Below are 16,407 nucleotides of genomic sequence, written 5' to 3' on the forward strand. Positions count from 1 at the left end.
TGTGTGTTCCTGTTATAGTTAAGCCTTACTTGTTGTTGCATGTTAATGGAAAGGATTAACCTTTATGCTGATTGATTGTGAGAACTGGTTGCGACTACAGTGGAGGAACTATTTTGCAGGAGCTGACTCTATGAAACAGGATTCATTTTAGCAGAGCTCTGGGGGTTTTGTCCATAGAGAAAGGCAAGTGGTGCTGCAACATGATTTGAATCTGGCTACTGGGCAAGTTGGACACATGGCCTCCTGGGAAGAGCCCTGCCACCAACCATGTCAGGCACCACTGCTTGGGGCCACTTAGCATGAGTCACCCCCATTGGGCTTGGAGGTGCATGGAAGAGGCAAAACTGTGAACTGAGTTTGGCTGCCTCTAGTGCCGAGCTTGAGGATGGTCAGCAAGAGGCAGAGGGCAAAACAAGACCAGATGCTGCTTGTTTGAGATTTGCGAACCTTTGGGAGATCTTATAAAAGCCTACAGTATGAGCCAAGACAGGCTGTTTTTATGGAAAATCCACTGGAAGCTGCTTGAGTGACCCTACAAGTTGGGTGTGGGGGGATCAGGGAATCACTGGGGCAGGATAAATTGTGTTAGCTGATTGACAGAGACTCAGATATGTTGCCTGCCTGTTTCTGCATGCTGGACAGGAGGGCTCAACAAAGAAATAATGGCTTCTGCTAGTACTTCTGTCTTGGAGAAAATGGCCCCTCCAGACCTAGCCCTGAAGCTAGAACATTTAGTTTTTTCCTGTAGATTTCTGGAGACTTTCAAGCTGCTGCCCCAGTGCTGGAGCTCGGAGTGAGTCCTTCAGCAAGTGAGTTTGTGTGCACAGCCTTTAAGAGGAATCCCTGGCACTCCAGCAGCCCTTTATCTCACTCAGCCACAATCTCTTTTGGTTTTCACAGCCAGAAGTTGTGATGACTTCTCTTTCTGGCATTGAAATCCTGGGATGGGGAGCCTCTGTGGATCCAGGACCCCTCATCCTCAAGGGAGACTTCTGCAGCCAAGGTATCCCTCCCAATTTTAACCAGCCTGTTCAGGGGCTCCTCCCCTCCTACAAGTGTCTATTTGGTTTCTTCTGTATAACTTCAGTTATAGAACTTCTGTTCAGCTAGACTTTAGGTGAGTCTCAATGACGGTTCTGTAGTTTAGTTGTAATTTTGATGTCATGAGAGGAGGCGAGCATGCATTTCCCTATTCCACCATCTTGACTGGAACATAAGAGTTCTACACACTGTAATCTTGAGCAAGTTATTGCTCCTCTTTAAGTCTCTAGTTTTCTTTTGTCAGGAAACTAGTGCGTTTAACTAGATTACCCTGAAGTTTTTGCCCCTAAAGCATTTCAAGAGAATAATATTTTTAAAAGTCTGAATCTGCATACTATAATCTAATTTCATTTTTAAAAACTGAATAAAATTCTATTTGAAAAAGCATTGAAGATTATAGAAAAGTCATACAGCAGAACCAGTGATTTTTAAGAAGTAACATTAGAGAAGCCAAGTTCTTGGGAATTTTACTTTAGAATTCTTGCATTTTATGTAACTCTAATAAAATATTTTTTAATGTTCCTATCATAAATTTTATATTCTGGATAATATGATGGGATGATGGAGATTTGTGTTGTATATATAGAATTTAATGGATTGAAAAAATAATTTGATTAATAATGAATACATAATAGTAGCACCTGTACTATTTCAAACATCAGCCGGTGGCTTGATTAATGACTTCTGGAGGGAAAGGAAGAAAAGTTTATTTTAAAAATTCTAAGAAAGACACCTGACAGTGGCATAATGATTGCACTCAAGAATCTATGTTTTTGTCCTAATACAAACAAGGCATGGCTACATTATCCAGTTATCCAAATATATTGACAGTTATTAAGAAAATATCACTATGTCTTTCTTGCTTAGAGATTTATTCTGCCATGGAGTTCCTCATCTGTGCTTTATGTAGAAGTAATGATCCTCTTTTATGTATAAATACTTTACAGATAACAAATTAAATAATTAATTTTATTTACACAACCACTAGATAAAGTAGGCACACATTTCCTCATTTTACATGTGTAGAAATAAAAGCTTACAGAGCTTAAGCACACTGGTAAATGGCAGAATCAGGATAAGAACATAGGTCAGCCTGCCCCCACAATCCATATATAAAATTGCTTCCTATAGGGCCATCATGCACAAACCCCTTTTAATGAAAGTGTTTTACTCACACCAATAAACATTATCTTTAAGAGCAATGGCAATATCTATCTTTTATTAGGTAATGATAATTCCCTACTCCTTTTGGAGGAGGAGTGGGTGTTTTACTCAGCTCTTTCCTTTTTTCTTTGGCCCAGCCTGCCTTCAGAAAGTGTGCATTTTTTTCTTTCTAGGCCATTTGACAAACATAGAGAGAATGGCTGTCTCTGAAGTGGATGGATGACAGTTATTGAGAACTGTCTGTGACTGAGTGGATAAATCTAAGTGATTTGGGGGAATACTGGTAAACAGTTGTGACTGTAAGGTATATCCTTCAATTTAGGTTTTAATTGAAAGAAATACTGACATTTTTATATCAGTTTCTCTCCCCTCAAAATGTATTTCTCAAGAGATTACAAGTGCAGAAGAAGAACAGGGTGCTTTTGTTGGGCCCACTAAAACACTAATGCTGACCTTAATTTAATGATCAATTGCCCTGACTATCTATGCTGTGAAAATAATACTGGACACTTAAAAAATAGAGATAAGACATGTTCTTATGGTCTATAATAAGAAATACATACAATTTAACATCAAGTATCTCTAATATAAATAATAGCATTCCTATCTCTGTTTATTATTTCTTACAACCTCATAAAATGTTCAATAGTTCCAAAGAAATTTTCCTCCAAATAAAGAGCTCGTAGGCAGCTAGTGATAAGACTTGACTAAGAATCAAAATCTTGACAGATTAACTGAAATTTACACAACAAGGCAGATCTAGCAGCAGAAAATGCAAGTAACCCCCAAATAATGGATCATTGTCATTAAGGAGGGCCAGGGGAAGACATCAAAGAGATGTAGATAATACCTGACATAAGAATAACATTATATAAGGATAATTTAATAGATAAACATTAATTCAGCCAAATTAATTCTAGCAGTGGAATCCAGGATGGGCTTAGGTTAATTGAGATCCACTCTTGGAAATAAAGTAGTATTCCAGTTTTTATGATGATAGAGTAAGGCGCATCCTTGTCTAAACTCTAAGGTAGTGACTCAAGCATAAAAAAAAAGACAATGATACAATTCCTAAATGCCAGTATTGGTTGAAAGGAAAGGAGGAAAAGGTCAGTAATAGCACTAGAATATAAGTGGAATGTAAGTGGAGTGAAAAGTCTGACTGGTTATTTTTTGACAGTTATGCATTAAATAATTACTATATATGCTAGTAGAATCTAATTCAGGACTAACCATGGAAATTAGAGTTATATTGTCTTAGCTTTGAGGCCTAGGGCAAGGATCTAGGAAAATAATCACCACAATGTCTAAGGCAATGTTATGTTTTTAGTAGGTATTGGTAAACATTGGCAGAGAGATAGTGTTACAATACAGAGAATAAAATAGCTGAATTAGCAGACAGGAAACCTAGACTCTAGACTTGACTCTGCTAATAAAAAGTTGGCTAATCTTAGACAACTCACTTTAGCTCCCTGGGATTTATTTTTTTCTCATTGTATAGTAAGGAATTTTGACTATATAGATCTATCTTCATTTTTGCAATTTTAACATTCTACGATAATAGGGCAATGACTTGCATATACTCCATGTTTTTCTATTTAGGACAGATATTCTGAGATGCATGACTGACTCTACCTGAAATCAGACCATGCTTTTATAACTAAACCAACACCTAGATTTGTATTTTTATTCAGTTGAATACACCCTACAGATACCATTAAAAATAGTATTCTTGTTTTTATTTGTTTGTACTGCCTCTCTTTTGTCAAGATTAAAATGATGTCACTGAATATCTACAGTGCAATGAGTTTTTGTTTATTTTGCAACTGAAATAAGCATTTTATATTTATTGGAAAACAATGATAATATTTGGCATAGCCCATCTGCTTTTACATTACTAGTGGGTAATTATTAAACCATGTTTTTTGATATGCTTTCCTAACAAATGAATACTGAATTTTATCCAAACTACTATGGTTTATCTCCTTTTAGGTCTGCAGACTTAATTTAGAAATCCTTAAAGGATGAAATATGTCTACTATTTTCATCTTCCAAGTGCAAGAAAGAAAGGTAATAGATCCATTCTTATATTGTTTGTTTGTTTGTTTGTTTCCTAGTAATGTTATATGTTAGTTAGTTTGGGAAGATTTGCTGACCAACATGCTCTTCTAGTTTGGCAAAATTGAATTTGTTGGATAACACTATTAATGCCCTATTTGGCAGTGCTTCACAATTTATAACACTGTATTGATTATGCAGTAACATCCCTTCAGTAATCCTTGCAACTTCTTGACTCGGTGTGACAAGAATATAACAAAAAAGGATTCATACCCTGAACACTTCTGGGCTTTCACTAAATTATTTTATTTCTTTCTTGAAAAGAATACTGACATCTCACAACTATATATCTTCTTCTAATTTTAAGACGCCTTGGCTAAAAGGCCAGCAGTTGAGTTTACTTTGAAACATATATTTCTGTTAAAATACATCAACACAATAATCCCTTGAATTTTAATTTTAAAAAATTGTGAAAAATTAAGTGAATCAAATGTTACTATAAGAATTGAGTCTTATATCATTTTGCCTGTTAAAAATGATTTTACAAAGTCAATAGTATAGACTTCAAAGATTATGAGTAACAAAATAAATGTATTCTAACATAGTCTATACATATTAATATTTCCAATTTAAGTTCTTTCAAGGATCTTTTGAAAAACATATTTAATTATTATTACATTTATTCACTGTGCATCTAATATTGTGAGGCAATGTGCTAACAGTTGATGTACATAAATTATGCACTTGATATATAGTTGTTGCATAAATGTAATAAAGATAGAGTGCCTGCCCTTAAGGAGTTTAGAATATGATGAATGATAGAAATAGGTACACAGGCAATTATAATACAGGTAATTGAAAATACATTAAAGAGGTCTGATATAGACTTAAGTTGTCATGAAAAGTTTCATGTAGCAAGCATTTTTAAGTGTATAACCGAAGTATGAGTAGAGATGTGTTAGCCGATGGCAGTGGAATGGCACAGGGGAAAGCTAAAAAAGTTTAAGTAAAAAGAAACAGCTTGCATTCCTAAAATTTAGTGAGATCATGTCACATTTGATTAACAAAACTAAGTATGACCACCTTGATAATCAATAGTGTGCAATACATATAAACATATTTAAACTCATTTTTTTATTCATACCCTATTTCTGGATTAATTTGACTTTTAGCAGCCAATATCACAAACAATAAGCTAGTTAAGAATACAGCAGTCATTTGATTTGCACCTGCTTTATTTTATTTTAGCTTTTCAATAACTCTAAAGAATAGAAAGGGTAGGTATGCAACCTTGAATGAGTCTAGTGTGCTTTCTCAACAGTAATTGTGGGGACTCAAACCAGGTCTTTACATAAGGGTTCTTTCTATCACAAAACAGTATCTCCCCAAATCTCTCTAAAGCAAATGAGAAAATCATCATAATTTTGGGTTACTGGTCCTTTCCTGTTCTTTTATATAGGGAAAGAAATGTGTAATCTGCTATATAACCTATAACTATCTGAGCATGTGTGAATTGGAAACAGACTATTACAAGCATAAGAAAATATCTACTGTAGGCCAAGAATTGTGTGAGATTCTAAGAACTTTGTGTGGGAGAAAAAAAATGGCCTTATTAGATAAAGATACATGAAACTATTAGAGAATAATTAATCATGTGATACTAAATAAAATTTCAGTAAGAATCAAGCCTCATATTTAAAAAATTCAGCTGTGAAAAGGCAGTTAATTCACATATAAGTTTAGATACAGATAAATAGTTTTAGAGGCACAACTGATTTGTTGTCCATATGAACTAAAAATGGTCATATTTTCTGGTAAAGCAACAAGAAAATGTCAGCTTTTAATGACAGCAAGTCACAATTAGAAAAGAATTATGCTTAAAGAAAAATCAATTCATCTAGTTCATTTGTAAACATTGGATTATTTTAGTCTCTCCCAAGCAATGCATGGTACTGTCTCAAGGCTCTTTCTAGCCTACCAGAGGTAGGCATAATTGATTCTATTAGTAAAATTGCATTAAAAAATCTAACGGAACTTTTTATTTAAAAAAATATACGAAATTGCCGTAGCTATTCATGAAAAATAAGATAGCTCACTGAGATATCAGTGGGGAGTTTTCATTTCAGTTTTAAATGGGTAACAAGCAGAAATTTTTGTTTGTTTTTTACCATTGACCTGAAGACCTGAACAGGCATTTCTCCAAAGAGGAAATACAGATGGCCAATATACATATAAAAATATGCTCAATGTCATCAGAGAAATGCAATTTAAAACCATAATAAGGTATCATCTCATAACTATCAAAGTGGCTATCATCAATAAATCAACAAACAACAAGTGTTGGTGAGGATATAGAGAAAAGGGAACCCTCCTGCACTGTTGGTGGGAGTAAAAATTGGTGTAGCCACTATGTAAAACAGTATGGAGTTTCTTCAAAAAGGTAAAAATAGAACAAACTTATGACCCAGCAATTTCACTTCTGGATATTTATCTGAAGAAACCCAAAACATCAATTTGAAAAGATACATACACCCTTATGTTTACTGTAGAGCTATGTACATTACCCAATGTATGGAAGCAGAATTTGTTTTGATTTATTAGTAAAACAAAATTTAAAAAGCATAAATTTGTGAAATGTATACATGGGAGATGTGGAAAATATTTACTGATAGCAACAGTTCTAATTGGTTCAATCCACAAAAAGCAGTGCAATACCAAATTTGCCAGCTTTTTAGACAACATAGATTTTTAAAATTAACAGTGATATACATCAAGTTGATACAGGGCATTTTTTAAATATTAATATCAGGTGTATTTGTGTTGTAAATGGCAGAGTTGCTGCTGCTGTCACCCAAATGTTTCCACAGGAATGAGTGGTTTCAGTGAGTGAAGGCAGCTTTAGAAGAGTGTGAAAATGTTATATTTATTAGTTGACTATTTGGAAATAAATTGATATCCCTGGGGCACATCCACCTCAAGTTCACTTTTATTGTTTGGTCACTCTTCTCAAAATGGACAGTAGCAATGCTGAAATTTGTTTATAAAAATCACCTTGCTTCCATGCTGAGGACACATTTCCCTACCTATGTGTCTATGAATAATGGAACCTGCTTTACATAGCCTAGGCTAATGGCTTTCAAACTCATGTTTATTTTGGCCCATGGTAAGAAACAGTAAGAAATACATTTTACATAAAGACTCTGTAAACACAACCACACTGAACAAATATTTTAATAAAACTACCTTTTATTATGTGCAATGCTCACTGAATTTTTTTTCTATTTCTTTTTTTTTAAATTGCTGATTGCAGCCCATTTAATTTATTGTAAGTCTCACTAATGTGTTTCTACTTGCAGTTTGCAAAACATTATTCTAGAAAGCTCTCATGCTGGCAGGTTCACTGTTCCCAACCTATTTTTTTCACCAGGAAATAAAACTTTAAATAGTTATGAATGACTGGTGTGAACATTGAGATAAAAATGTCATTTTAAAGGGCATTTTGTAAACTCTAAATTACTATATTTGTTATTTGTCTTTAACTTTGCTAAAAATTGTGTGGCCTAAATGTCCAATTAGGTGTAATGATTTACAAATAAATTCTACATGTCATTTGGCGATGCAAAATGGTTGAGCCATATAAATGCATTGAAAAATTTGATCTCTATTATGCAAGTAAAATTTATTTGGAAGATTCAAATTAACTGAAATGTATCCATGGTCATACGAATCCACAAAACAAGGTACTGCCTATTAGAGAAATAAGTGGCTTATTTGAGGGATAGACAAAAAATGATCCTTCGTAGCATCTTGTTTTGTTGCCTCAACTAACAATAACAAATTTATTTTATGCATATAACTTATCATCTTGACATTAAAAACATATGGATGAATACTTTATGTTCATCAAAACTATCCATGCAAATTTCATGTGGAAAACCAAGAAAAATAATATATTCTGAAATTATGTTTTTGCTTATAATTTTTGGTGCCTATGGAGGTCTTACCATTTTTAAGTTTTAATTTGTTTTCCTTACACCCACAAGAGTTTTCTCTTGGTTGTTTATTTGTTGTTCTATTAGAAAAATATACTGTGTTATGAAGAGGTAAAGAGTTTAGTTTTAAAGGTTAAAAGAATAAAGAGCATGATAACTGACAAACAGTAGGAGATTAGTAAACATTAGTAACATGATAATCATATCCAGATTCAATAACTAAACAATTCTTACTCTTGGCTTTTTCTTTTTGTATTACATATTTACTCATCCTCATATTATGAAGAAAATAAACTTTCTTAAGCATAACTAGATAAACACTTCCCCCAATGGGCTATAATTGTCCTGCCTCTCTATTTCTCATTGCAAAGTTTTCAAATTTCCCAGCTGCTCTCTTCTCTTGTGTCATGTTGAGTCTTGTTGCATGCATTTATTTGGGGTTAGGAGACAATAACATAACTAATGCAATTGAACCTGATTTATTATTCTATTTCACATCAGCCTAGGAAAATTTGATCAGATGTGGTTAGAAAAGCTATTTTTGAGTGATATCTTTCTCTGATCTCTTACTTTGAATATGCATTAGGCTATAGTAAGAAACTTCAAAGTATATATAGAAACCTATGTTGTGCGGAGTTTGTTATAGTAAATATTTTTATATATTTATTTAGGACATTTTTCTGTTCTTTTATAAATTTTATGTCTTTTATTTAAAAAATAAACATTTTTCATTAGTTTTAGGTATAGAATGCATTGGTTAGACATTGATATAGTTTATGAAGTGATTCCCCTGATTATCACCCATCTGGCTCTACACATAGCTGAAAGAGAGGGGAATTGAGGGCTGGGAGAAAAAAAAAAAGAAGAAATGAAGAAATGCAAATTAATAGTTACAAAATAGTCACAGGAATTGAAAGTACAACATAGGGAATATAGTCAATAGGTTTCTGTTCTTAAATAAGAAAAGTTTGACCTTTTAGATACCATAACAGTTATAAATAAAAATCAAATGTTCGAATTATGGTCTTTAGGGGTGCAATTTTACATCTGTAATTAATGAACAAAGCTAATTATTATAAGGATGTTGTCTCGATTTATGTTAAAATATTATCTTTAAGTCTCAAGGCATCATTTTTTTCCCCTTGGGCTACTGTATTCAGCCATATTTTACTGGATGTATATTGTAATGAACTGAAGATCAAATAAAGTTTAACGTCCTAAATCTAGATTTACTTGAATTTGGTAAATTCAGCTATATAGTAATCCAAGTAATACAGAGAATTAACTGCCTTTAGGACTTTCAGTTGCTCTTTCTTTGACCCTTATATTGAGGAGATATGCTGCAGCATGTACTAATATGTTAGGACAATTCAGACTTTCTAACTGGATGATAACCAGTAGGAAAAATTAGAGACAATTGCTCAGATTGATGTGGCTTTACAAAAAAAGATTAGTTGGATCTCAGATTTTGGCTGAGTCCAGATGAATGAGTTAACTCGATTGCTACTCCTCTGTTCATGACAATGGCCTGCAGACTCAATTTGAGATACAGCAGATTAGACTGTAGGAGATATTTCCTCAAACCTTATAATGAATTTTGGAGATAGTTTCTTTTAAATAAGTCAAAATAATATTCTGTGGTCCAGCATCATTTCCAGTGTAGCCAACTGTGGAATAATTACAATGAAAGAGCATGCATTCTGGTCAAAACTGTTGATTTGCCATACATCTATATGCACATAGTATGAATTTCTCTTGACAATTTTCAAACAAATTCACATAGCATCTGTTAAAATGATCTAAAATTTAGTTATTATTTAACACATTCTACTTTATCCACCCCAATTATAGAAATTTGGTAACCCAAGACAAAAAAGATTTTCAAACAATTTACTCAGTATATAGACACTTTTCTAGAACTCCTTTAAGAAATAATTCTAGGGGAATTTACTTTGAGGACACTGTTTTAGCTACTCTGACCAGTATATATCTTATTTAACTTACCTCATTTCTACTCATTTAGCCAAATTGCAATTATTTCTCCTTTTAAAATATAAATCTCAGAGGGTGGGGGGGAAAGGAAATGAGGAGGTAGACAGGGGGAAAATTTAAATAATTTCTTCAATTAAAAATAACTAAACAAATATTATTAACAAATAACAATGTAAATAAAAATTTCATATATATATATATATATATATATATTCAACTCTAACAACTAGTCATACTTCTCAGCCCCAATACAGACAATTTAAGTTAATAATTTATTCATGATCACTAACACGAAAGAAAATAAACTAAAATGAAAATTATGAGAATAATTTAAAAAAAAACAATTGACACAAAAGACTAATAGCTATTATATTTGATGTTTATATGAGTCATAAATTTCATCACTATTGTTTCTCTAGCTTAGTTTTATTAATATCCCTAAAGCCACAGACATTTTATCTTAATTCACATTTTTTCCAACTGAAAGAAATAAAAGCTTATTTTTATGCAACAAAGCAGTGCTTTGTGATTTTGCTCTTTCCCTGATAGGGTATTTCAGTCTTCTTAATACTTTGGTATCCCCCACAACACAAAAGAAAAATGAATAATTTCTTCCAAATCAAAGTAATATTCACACAAGTCCCGAAACAAATCCTTATTACCTCTTGAGCCAAAATAATGCAAATATAGAACATAAGATTTAATGTTATGGTGAGATTTTATTGACTTGTCCATTTTTGCATAAATTAGTCAATAAAGTATAATGAGTTAAAGGCAGACAGAGGATAATCTCAAATGTCTCACCACCTACTATACTATCCTCAATGTACCAGTCACATTATTCATGAGAAAACACAACTGGATGCCTGATCTCTCAATCAAAAGAGTGTAAAATGACAAAATAAAATAATTCTTACTTTGTGTGCATATGAATGATAGAATTTACTTCTAAAATATGTATTTTAAAACAGGTATTCTTCAATATAGGTGTTAAATCTGTATCTCAATATAAATATTTTATCATTACACAGGAAATGCAGATGTGGATTCAAAACCAGGAAGTCCAATGGGGTATTTTCTCCATCCAGTAAGCAAAACAATCTCTCATACACCCTGAACTCATATATGTTTTTTAGAAATTTGGAAAACAGGTTGTAGTGATTGCAAATTGATGCAAAAACACTTGGAAACTAAGGATAATAGTTAAAAGAAGTGGCTTCGTAGGCTGTTCTTTCCTTACATTTCTCCTGCCCTGGCTTATCCCACATTTGATTCTGCCATTCCATAGTATCTGTCCATTAAATATGAAAAAGTAAGACAGGGGTTTGTCAAAATATCACTTCATGTTTCCCAGAACAATAAAAGTTACTTTAGCAAATAAAAAGTAAATGAACTATTGAAAGCATTATGCATTGCTTTCAAACACTGAATAGGAAGAGACATTCCCTTATAAAGAGGATTAATGTCCCATTATGCCAAATTACTTTCCATTTTCTATAAATTGTGTCCCTTTGGATTTGTTAAAGACACCAAATTGTGGAGGTCTTATTCATTATTTTCTTCTCAAGTGTCAGTAGTCTGATAGTCAAATATGAAAAAAGAGGGTTGCCGTATTTTAACTTATGAAAGACAAAGTAATGCTTGAGAAAATCAAAGATGCGAAAGACAAAATAATCAGTTTCACCTGCACTAAACTGTTAAGCTTATTATCTTATAGCTATATTTAATCATCTTACAGCATTCTCATCTTTTTCTTCAATCTTTAAAAGGTATTTCAACTTGACATATATAATTTTTTTTAATCAGTGTCACACTAATAAAATTAATTTAAAAAATTTAAGAGGTATGTCAACTGGTTTTCTGTACCATGGTTTAGAATATTATATGTAAGTTTTAAAAAGTATACATAATTATATTTTGCTGTAACATTACATACATTTCAAGGCATTGTAGGGAAAGATTAAAAAAATGAAATGATTCTTGAACCATTCTACTTTAACCTTCTTTGTTATTTCCAACTTTTTGGAACAAGGCATATAAAATATAAACTATTAAACCTAAGAGCATCTCAAAATAACTTATTTTATAAAATCAGTAACACCTAAACTTCTTTGGATAAATATAAGTAGCAGTTCCCATGTATTTATATACACTTCTTTGCTTCGTTTCTGGATAGCTTGGAATTTTTTCTAAGTCTGTTAGTCAGTCAATTAGTATCAGACTACTTTTACTCCTATAACTTTTGCATTTGACCACATTTATACTAGATGTATGTATGTATGTATGTATGTATGTATATATGTATGAATGCATGCATGCATGCGTGTATGTATGTATGTATGTATGTATCTATGTTTTATAAATTTATTTATTTTAAGTAGTTTCAAGCATACAGTACATTGGTTAGACATTTATATAGTTTATAAAATAAACCCCCTAATTGCTCTTTCTCTCCTCTGGTTTTCCACAAGGCGAAATTATTAATGCTAACTGCATTCCCTATGTTGCGCTCCTCATCCCTGTGACTATCTATCAATTACTAATTTGTACTTCTTTAAAACTTCACCCCATTCTCCCAGCACCCCAACGCCCTCTCCCCTCTGTCCATCACCAAATTGTCCACTATATTTGTGATTCTGCTTTTAGTTTCTTATTTTTGTTCCTTCGATTATGCATATAAGTGAAATCATATAGTATTTATCCTTCTGTGTCTGACTTATTTCACTCAGCATAATAACCTCTACATCCATCCATGTCGTTCCAAATCGTAAGATTTCATTTTTTTTAATGGCTGAGTAATATTCCATTGTATATATGAACCACAATTTCTTTTTCCAATCATTTGTTGATGGTTATTTAGGTTGCTTCCATATCTTGGCTATTTTAAATTGTGCTGCCATGAATAGTGGGGTGCATAAATCTTTACAAATTATTGTTTTGGTTTTCTTGGATAAATATCCAGAAATGCAATTGCTGGGTTAAAAGGTATATCAATTTTAATTTTTTTGAGAAACCACCAGATTGTTTTCATAGCAGCTTTACTAATTTGCCATCCCAGCAATGGATGAGGGTTTCTTTATCTCCACATCCTCTCCAACACCTGTTTTAAGATAGACATTCTGACAGGTGTGAGATGATATATCATTGTGATTTTAATTTACATTTCTCTGATGATTAGCAACCTTGAGCATCTTTTCACATGTGTATTAGCCATCTGTATTTCTTCTTTGGAGAATTATTTGTTCAGATCTTCTGCCCATTTTTTTAATTGGATTATTTGTTTTTGTTGTTATTCTTGTTGAGTTGTATGAGTTCTTTATATATTTTGGATATTAACCCCTTATCAGATGTATTGGTAGGGAATATCTTCTCTCAGTCAGTTGTCTTTTTGTTTTGTTGATGGTTTCCTTTTCTGTACAAAATTTTTTTAGTTTGATGTACTCCCATTTGTTTATTTTTTTCTTTTATTTCCTTGTCTGGGTAAATATATCTGAAAAGAAATTACTGTTAGTAAATCAGAGAGTTTACTGCCTATATTTTCTTCTAGAAGTTTTATGGTTTTGGTTCTTACATTTAAGTCTTTAATCCATTTTGAGTCTATTCTTGTATATTGTGTAAGAAGGAGGTCCAGTTTGTTTGTTTGTCTGTTTGCTTGCATGTATCTGTCCAATTTCTCCAACATCATTTATTGAAGAGACTATCTTTACCTCATTGTATATTCTTGCCTCCTTTGTCATATATTAAGTGAGTGCATAGTTGTGTATAGTTTATTTCTGGGCTCTCTATTCTGTCCCACTGATCAATGAATCTGTTTTTATGCCAGTACCATGTTGTTTTGATTACTATAGCCTTTTAGTATAGTTTGATATCAGGTAGCATGATACCTCCAACTTTGTTCTTCTTTCTCAACATTTCCATAGCTATTTGGGGTCTTTCATGATTACATACAAATTTTAGGATTATTTGTTCCAGCTCTCTGAAAAATATCATTGGTATTTTGATAGGGATTGCATTGAATCTATAGATTGCTTTGGGTAGTATAACCATTTTAATGATATTGATTCTTCCTGCAATTGAGCACAGTATATGCATCCATTTATTTGTGTTTTCTTCAGTTTCTTTTTTCAATGACTTATAATTTTCTGAGAACAGGTGTTTTACCTCTTTGGTTAACTTGATTCCCAGGCATTTTATAGTTTTTGATGCAATTGTAAATGGGATTGTTTTCTTAATTTCTCTTTCTGAAAGTTCATCAGTGGTGTATAAAAATACCACTAACTTCTGAATATTTATTTTGTAACTTGCTACTTTACTGAATTTTTTGATCAGTTCTAACAGTTTTGGGGGGGCATCTTTAGAGTTCTCTCTGTATATTATCATGTCATCTGCAAATAATGAGAGATTTACTTCCTCCTCTCCAATTCAAATGCCTTTTATTTCTCTTTCTTGTCTTATTGCTATGACTAAGACTTCCATTACAATGTTGAAGAGGAGTGGTGAAAATGGGCATTCTTGTCTTGTTTCTGATCTTAAGAAAAATGCTTTTAGCCTTTCCCCATTGAGCATGATGTTAGCTATAGGTTTGTCATATATGGTCTTTATTATGTTGAGGTATAGTTCCTTTATTCTCACTTTGCTGAGAGTTTTTATCATAAATGGATGCTGGATTTTCTCGAACGCTTTTTCTGCATCTATTGATATGATCATATGGTTTTTATCTTTTGATTTGTTAATGTGGTGTATCAAATTATTTATTGGCAGATATTGTTTCAATCTTGCATCCCAAGAATAAATACAACTTGATCATGCTGTATGATATTTTTAATGTGTTGCTGAATTTGGCTTGCTAATATTTTATTGAGGATTTTTGCATTAATGTTCATAAGAAATATCGGCCTATAGCTTTATTTTTCTGTAATGTCTTTGCCTGGTTTTGGAATCAAGGTAATGGTGGCCTCATAAAAGGAGTTAGGGAACCTTCCCTATTCTTGAAATTTTGGAATAGTTGGAGAAGAATAGGTGATGATTCTTCTTTGAATGTTTGGTAAAATTCTCCTATGAAGGCTTCTGGTCCAGGATTTTTGTTTTTCCAGAGGTTTTTTATTACTGTTTCTATTTCATTGGTGGTAATCAGTTGGTTCAGATTTTCTGTTTCTTCTTGACTAAGTCTTGGGAGATTGTACATCTCTAGGAATGTGTCCATTTCTTCCAGATTGTCTAATTTGTTGGCATATAATTGCTCATAATATTTTCTTATGATCCTTTATATTTCTGTGGAGTCCATAGTTATTTCTCCCCTTCCATTTCTGATTTTATTTATTTGAAGCCTCACTCTTTTTTCCTGGATGAGTCTGGTTAATGGTCTGTCAATTTGGTTTATCCTTTCAATGAACCGATTGGTTTCATTAATCTTTTGTATTGTTTTTCTAGACTCTATTTCATTTATTTCTGCTTTGATCTTTATTATTTCCTTCCTTCTATTCACTTTGGGCTTTGTTTGCTGTTCTTTTCTAGTTCTTTTAACTGTAAGGTTAGATTGTTTGTTTGAGCTTTTTCTTATTTCTTAAGTCAGGCCTGTATTGCTATTAATTTCCCTCTTAGGATTGTTTTTGCCATGCCTCATAGATTTTGAGTCATCATGTTTTCATTTTCATTTGTCTGTGGGTATCTTTTTATTTCTTATTTGATTTCATTGATAACCTATTCATTGTTTAGTAGCATGTTATTTAGCCTCCATGCGTTTATGTATTTTCAGTTTTTTTTTTTTTTCTGGTAGCTGATTTCTAGGTTCATACTATTGTGCTTGTAGGAGATAGCTGATATGATTTCAATTTTCTTAAATTTATTGAGACTTGTTTTGTGTCATAACATATGGCCTATTCTAGAAAATGTTCCATGTGCACTTGAGAAGAATGTATATTTTGCTGTTCTGGGGTAAAATGGTCTGAAAATGTCTATTAAATCCATCTGGTCTTGTGTGTCTTTTAGGTCCATTGCTTCCTACTCAATTTTTTGCTTGGCAGATCTGACCAGTGATGTTCATGGGTGCTAAAGTCTCCTACTATGAGTGTATTACTATTGTTCTCTCCCTTTATGTCATTCAATAATTGCTTTATGTATGTAGGTGCTCCTATGTTAGGTGCATATATGTTTACTAGTG

The sequence above is a fragment of the Pteropus medius genome, unplaced genomic scaffold (assembly GCF_902729225.1).
Source record: "Pteropus medius unplaced genomic scaffold, Ma_sr-lr_union100, whole genome shotgun sequence".
In the NCBI taxonomy this organism is placed as follows: Eukaryota; Metazoa; Chordata; class Mammalia; order Chiroptera; family Pteropodidae; genus Pteropus; species Pteropus medius.